Raw genomic sequence first — 6,836 nt, 5'->3', positions numbered from 1 at the left:
CTTACCTAATGTCCACCCTACTGTTACTCATTTATATTAAGATTTAAAAATCTAGTTGGTATTGGTATGGCAAATAACCTTCAGTAATAGTAATAAATCACACAGCAATAGTACATTCATGTAGTTGTAAAAATCTCGATAATATATTAAGCAATCCAAAGTATTCTGTTACGTTACTCTCACTGAGTAACGTAACAGAATACGTTAAAAAGTACATTTTGGGGCATGTATTCTGTAATCTGTAGTTGAATATGTGACACACTGTAATGTGTGGTCACATTATGTGATTTAATTTTTGTATATTGTATAAGCTTTTAGGTGTAGTTTTGTTAAGGAAGGGCCTTAATCTTGTGATTTTTGTTGGAGAGCCAACATGTGGTGTGATCCCTAGTTACGGCACAAGGGGGCACTTCCGCCCTAGTGAGATGGTTTAGTGCAGCGGTCCCCAACCTTTTTTGCGCCACGGACCGGTTTATGCCCGACAATATTTTCACGGACCGGCCTTTAAGGTGTCGCGGATAAATACAACAAAATAAAACTAGTACCAGTACCGAAAAAAGAAGATTTATTCATAACACACGTGAAAAGACGCAACGATAAAAACGATAACAAAATAACGCTCAAAACCGAAAAAAAACCCCTGAAAACCATACATTTCACACCTGAGCCTTAACTCTCACGGACCGGTACCGGTCCGAGGCCCAGGGGTTGGGGACCGCTGGTTTAGTGTGACGCTACTGCTCGTCTTCAGATCTGGCAGAAGCGAGAGAGGAAACACACTACCTGTCGTCCATCTCATGATATATCTGTTTTTTTCAGGTTAGTAAGTAATAAGGCCACACATGTGGTCCACATAATTTACATGACAAATAAGGGTAAAACCCAACCAGCAGTTCGTTTTGCTGAGATCTGTATTCGTCTGTTTTGCTCGTTGAAATGTGTTACGATCGAGAGTAGGAGCTAGCTTAGCTCGCCACATCCTGGAGTAGCTGTCGGCTTTGTTGTTTCCTAAACTTAAGGCACCCTCTTGTAGCAAAAGTACACCACGGAGAGGAAACACACTACCTGTCGTTTTCAGAACCAGACATAATCTGTCAGCCGCGCTCTTGCTTGGGGTGTGTTACAAATACATTTTACAAGTAACCTCCCCAACACTTGGAGATTATGTATCGGAATTTCAGTCATCTATATAGGTTCCCCCCAGTTCTGCAAACTATTCATTCTCATTTACGTGCCACACCCTCCTTCCTTCCTTGTTCTCAATTCTTCAACTTCTTCACTCCTATTTAGTACATGGGGATCTGCCAGGCCCGGGAGCCGTCGCCAGTCCCCTTCGAGGCCTTCCCCAAACCGCAGCTCAGCTTCATGTCCAAGCATTCACCTTTACCTACTAAAACGCTGTCAAACCTAAAATGAGGACGTGGGCCCAGCTAGTGAATGACTATACAATGATAAGCTGAACTCATACATGCTTTGTTTTATGCTTTCCTATACTTATGCTTGTTATCCCATATCCCACAGTGTGCTGCACTATTTTATCACACAATACATGCGAATGTATTTGGTGAAAAACTGACTTCAGTCCTGACATGCACGATTGGTCCAGTTCTGCATAGCATATCATATCACAAGAACAAGTTATGCATCTGCGACTCAGTGGGCTCTCTGGATTTCCTTTCAGTGCGGCTGTCTGTCTCTTTTGTCTGGAGGCAAGTCGCACAATCTATCCATTAGCCCTCTTCATGCTGCCTTGTAGGCCAACGGTTTCTCACTGATGAACTGTGGGAGAGAGCTACACCAGGGGTGGGCTGTTTCCAATACAACAGGAACAAGCACACAGACATGTTGAGAAAAGCATCCACACGCTTTTTCCAAAGGAGGAGGCAAATCTGTCAGATAAAAAAAAAATACAAGTCCACGCAGAGCTTTGAAGGCCAAAAGCAGTCAGCTCTACTTATCATACTGGTGCTGACAGTAGCAACGAGCTAATGGGCTCATCTGCGAAGCATACTGACAGCGCAGCTCACCTCAGTTCTGCGCCAGACTAGTCAAAGGCAGAACTGTGCTTTATTAGAGGTGAGATGTGACAGTTTCAGCACTGCAGTCTTACATTTCCATGTTACTTATCTAAAGAGCCAACAAAAAAAGTAAACTTCAGTGTTCACAGAATAATTTTGTACCCTTATGACGCCAAGAAGGAGCGTTTCTCTGGCTCAGATCTGAATTTTGTACATTGTTAGGATGATGGATGCTGGAGAACAAAGGTAGAAGCTACAGATCTTTGCTTTGCGATTCAAAAGGATTACAGAGACGGGATCTTGCTTGTTTGGAATGTAAACAACAATTTATAATTGCCAAGCTGTCAATAAAGCCACTGAGAAAGGCAACATTTGTGCTACAACTATGAGCTTTTAAAACAAAAAAAGCATCCTCGCTAGCTCAGTTTCTTTCTCATTTAAATTTAAGGGTTTTGTGGTTATGCGCTGATGCTAGTGCTGAATAACCCCTTAAGACCCCTGTGACCCTGAAAGAAGCATTATCTTGTTGCATTCAGAGCAGCCTCTGTGCTTTTTGGTTTGTGTTTCACAAACGCATTCATTTTAGCCTGAAAACTGAAAGCAGCCCAATTATTGATCATCATATAAACTCACTTTCATTCCCTCCTTTGACCCATCAAAGGTTATTTATTTACAGGCAACTTCCAGCTGCTGCGAACACCGGCGTACGAGGGAGGTCCCTGACATTTGGTCAAGCAAAACCAAAACCAGATCAAAGTGTGGAACAAGTTTTATAAGCTACTTCCTTCAATGCTGCCATTTTTTATGAACCAGTCATACATTTAACAACCCAGCAGGGATCATTGGGATTACGTGAGAAGACTACTATTCATTCATTATCTTCGCAGTCTTAGTCCAAGATGCAAAAAAAAAAAAAGAAAGAAAAGAAAAACTAATTATGAATTATGGTAACAAGCTAGAACTGTTTTTCTCAGTGCACCCAAGGTTGCATCGCCAATTAATGTTTGGAGAGCTGTGGGTGTGATCCCTGTGGGGAGGATGAACCACTTCTCTTCAAGCAGTCATCTCCTGTGTTGTTTCATTATCTGCGCTAATCAGTGGTCCACTGTCAGCTACGGAGATCTCTGTTGTGCTGGCTGTTAATGCAAATCTGATGTGCTGTGTGAGTATCGTGTTGGTGGGTGTTTGATACCGTCTATCAACTGGAGGCCCAGAGGATATGAAAGCCAAAAACAAAGCACAGTGCTCTGCTCAAACTTTGTGCGACTTTAGCAGTGTTTTGGAGCCTGTCAGCGTTTATATGAAGACACACACCCACATGGTTTCTTCAGCTAGAGAGCTCTCTGCTCAAATCTATGATTTGCCAGTTAAGGCCTTTTTCCTGTCTTCAATCCGGCATACGAGGCATTGAGCTTTACAGAATTGTTCATATCACAGAACAATACAGACTTGTTCTAATTATTATGTGGAGCTTTGTGCCTCAGTGAAAGTAACAACAACAATGTTTCTACAAAGTAAACAAAGTTTACTGAAAGCTTTAAAACAGGGATGTTGAACGTATTTTACATCCAGGACCACATAAAATTCCACTTTGATCTGAGATGAGCTGGACAAAAAAATTCCCCGTTCTGTCAGTTTAAAGAACTTAACTACACGCTTCTGGGATATTGTGATATAAGGGAAAAAAGTGCAATTTCATCAGTGAATTTCAGTTTTTCTTCATGCTGTTACAGCCCTGGCCTTATTTTGGGTCACTCTGGCTGGATTTTGTTCTGTGTGTGTTCTGTGCCTTTAAGAGTCTCTGCAGGTCCTTCCCGATTGGAGAGCTGGCAGCTGCTGATTGGTTCCATCATCAAGTGGCTGTTTTAAAAACCCCTTTCCAGCAGTTGTCAGCAACTGACAGCAGCAGCAGATCCGTTCTTGGCCTCCAAACCAGCTGTGACAGACTTTCGCGTGTGACTTCAGAGAATCATTAAGCTTTGTTTATAGTGTGTAGATACGTTTCACTTATAGGCACTGAAGCAGAAGTATATGTATATATATATATGTATATATATATGTATATATATATATGTATGTATATATATATATGTGTATATATATATATATATATATATACACATATATATATATATATGTTCAGTGTATATATATATATATATATATATATATACACTGAACAAAAATATAAACGCAACACTTTTGTTTTTGCTCCCATTCCCCATGGGATGGACGTAGAGACCTAAAATTCATTCCAGATACACAATATAACCATCCCTCCCAAACAGTGGTCACAAATCAGTCCAAATGTGTGGTAGTGGGCACATCTGCTATATTGAGATAATCCATCCCACCTCACAGGTGTGCCACATCAGGATGCTGATCTGACATCATGAGTAGTGCACAGGTGTACCTCAGACTGCCCACAACAAAAGGCCACCCTGGAATGTGCAGTTTTTTGCGCTATTGGGGGTCTGGGGACCCAGAACCGGTCAGTATCTGGTGTGACCACCATTTGCCTCATGCAGTGCAACACATCGTCGCATGGAGTCTATCAGATTGTCAATTGTGGCCTGTGGAATGTTGGTCCACTCCACTTCAATGGCTGTGCGAGGTTGTTGGATATTCGTGGGAACTGGTACACGCTGTCGTATACGCCGGTCAAGCACATCCCGAACATGCTCAATGGGTGACATGTCCGGTGAGTATGCTGGCCATGCAAGAACTGGGACATTCTCAGCTGCCATCTGCCCTGAACAATGTGAACCATGATTCATCCGTGAAGCGCACACCTCTCCAACGTGCCAGACGCCATCGAATGTGAGCATTTGCCCACACAAGTCTGTTACGGCGACGAGCTGGAGTCAGGTCAAGACCCCGATGAGGACGACGGGCATGCAGTTGAGCGTCCCTGAGACGGTTTCTGACAGTTTGTGCAGAAATTGTTTGGTTGTGCAAACCAATTGTTCCAGCAGCTGTCTGGGTGGCTGGTCTCAGACGATCTTGGAGGTGAACCTGCTGGATGTGGAGGTCCTGGGCTGGTGTGGTTACACGAGGTCTGCGGTTGTGAGGCCGGTTGGATGTGCTGCCATATTCTCTGAAACGCCTGTGGAGACGGCTTATGGTTGAGAAATGAACATTCAATGCACGGGCGACAGATCTGGTTGACATTCCTGCTGTCAGCATGCCAATTGCACGCTCCCTCATTGCTTGTGGCATCTGTGGCATTTTGCTGTGAGACAAAACTGGGCAGTCTGAGGTACACCTGTGCACTACTCATGATGTCAGATCAGCATCCTGATGTGGCACACCTGTGAGGTGGGATGGATTATCTCAATATAGCAGATGTGCCCACTACCACACATTTGGACTGATTTGTGACCACTGTTTGGGAGGGATGGTTATATTGTGTATCTGGAATGAATTTTAGGTCTCTACGTCCATCCCATGGGGAATGGGAGCAAAAACAAAAGTGTTGCGTTTATATTTTTGTTCAGTGTATATATATATATATATATATATATATATATATATATATATATGTGTGTGTGTATATATATATATATATATATGTGTGTGTGTATATATATATATATATATATATATATATATATATATATATATATATATAGCGCCCTCGTACAACTCCTCTCTCCAGCCTGGCACACACACACAAAAACAACCAGGTCCCCCCTCCCCTTCCTGTACCACAACCAAACATGAATCTTAAAGGAACAACAACAGTGTGCAGAGATCACCAACATGTCACTGTACAATAACACTTAACCATCGTTACACTGCCCCCCCAGCAATAAGTTCCTCGTCCCCGAGGGAACGACACAGTCTCTGAGGCGGGGTGGTAGCCTACCTTCCCTCCTTGACCTCCTGAGCCCCTGAGGTGGACGCGGAGCTTCGGGGCTTTGGGGTGGAGAGTCCGAGGGAGGGGAACGCAGCCCCGGTCGGGGGTCCCTCTGAGCAGGGTCACGGACACTCTGTACACGTCCCTCTGGAAAGGAGGGGAGGGACTGCCCTCTGTAGGGGGCCATCCGGTCTCTGTGCAGCGCTACTATCCTCCCCCTAGGAGGCAACTGCACCCTGTAAACAACCTCCCCTACTCGCTCTAGGACGCTGCAAGGCCCCACCCAGCTGCTATCCAGTTTAGGACACCGTCCCTTCTTCCTCTTTGGGCTGTAGACCCACACCAGCTCCCCAGCATGGAAGTGCCTCCCCTTAGTGGTGATGTCGTAATTCCTCTTTTGGCGCAGGCCTGCCTTCGCCAGCTGCTCTCGGGCGTAGGAATGTGCAGAATCCAGCCGGTCCTGCAGCTTCCTTGCGTAGTCCCGGCCCGGTGGTGCCTCTGGCGCGTCCGGGGGCTTCCCAAAAGCCAACTCTGCAGGAGTTCTCAGCTCTCTCCCTAACATGAGCAGGGCAGGCGTACATTGGGTGGAGTCCTGTACTGCCGACCTGTAGGCCATGAGGGTAAGGGGAAGATGGTAATCCCAGTCCCGTTGGTGTTCTGAGGTAAGGATGGCTAGCTGCTGGGCCAGCGTCCTGTTAAACCTTTCCACCAGCCCATCGCTTTGGGGGTGAAGTGGGGTGGTGCGGGTCTTCTTAATCCCAAGGCGTCCACACATGGCAGCAAATACCTTGGACTCAAAGTTACGCCCCTGGTCACTGTAGAGGGTCTCTGCTGTTCCAAAGCGGCTGAACATCCCCTCCACTAATACATCAGCGACAGTCTCAGCCTCCTGATCTGGGATGGCGTATGCTTCCGGCCACTTGGTAAAATAGTCCATTGCCACAAGAACATAGCGGTTT

The sequence above is a fragment of the Aulonocara stuartgranti genome, assembly GCF_965226115.1.
Source record: "Aulonocara stuartgranti genome assembly, chromosome: 12".
Classification (NCBI taxonomy): domain Eukaryota; kingdom Metazoa; phylum Chordata; class Actinopteri; order Cichliformes; family Cichlidae; genus Aulonocara; species Aulonocara stuartgranti.
The sequence above is the reverse complement of the archived record's forward strand: the minus strand, read 5'-3'. Positions refer to the sequence as shown.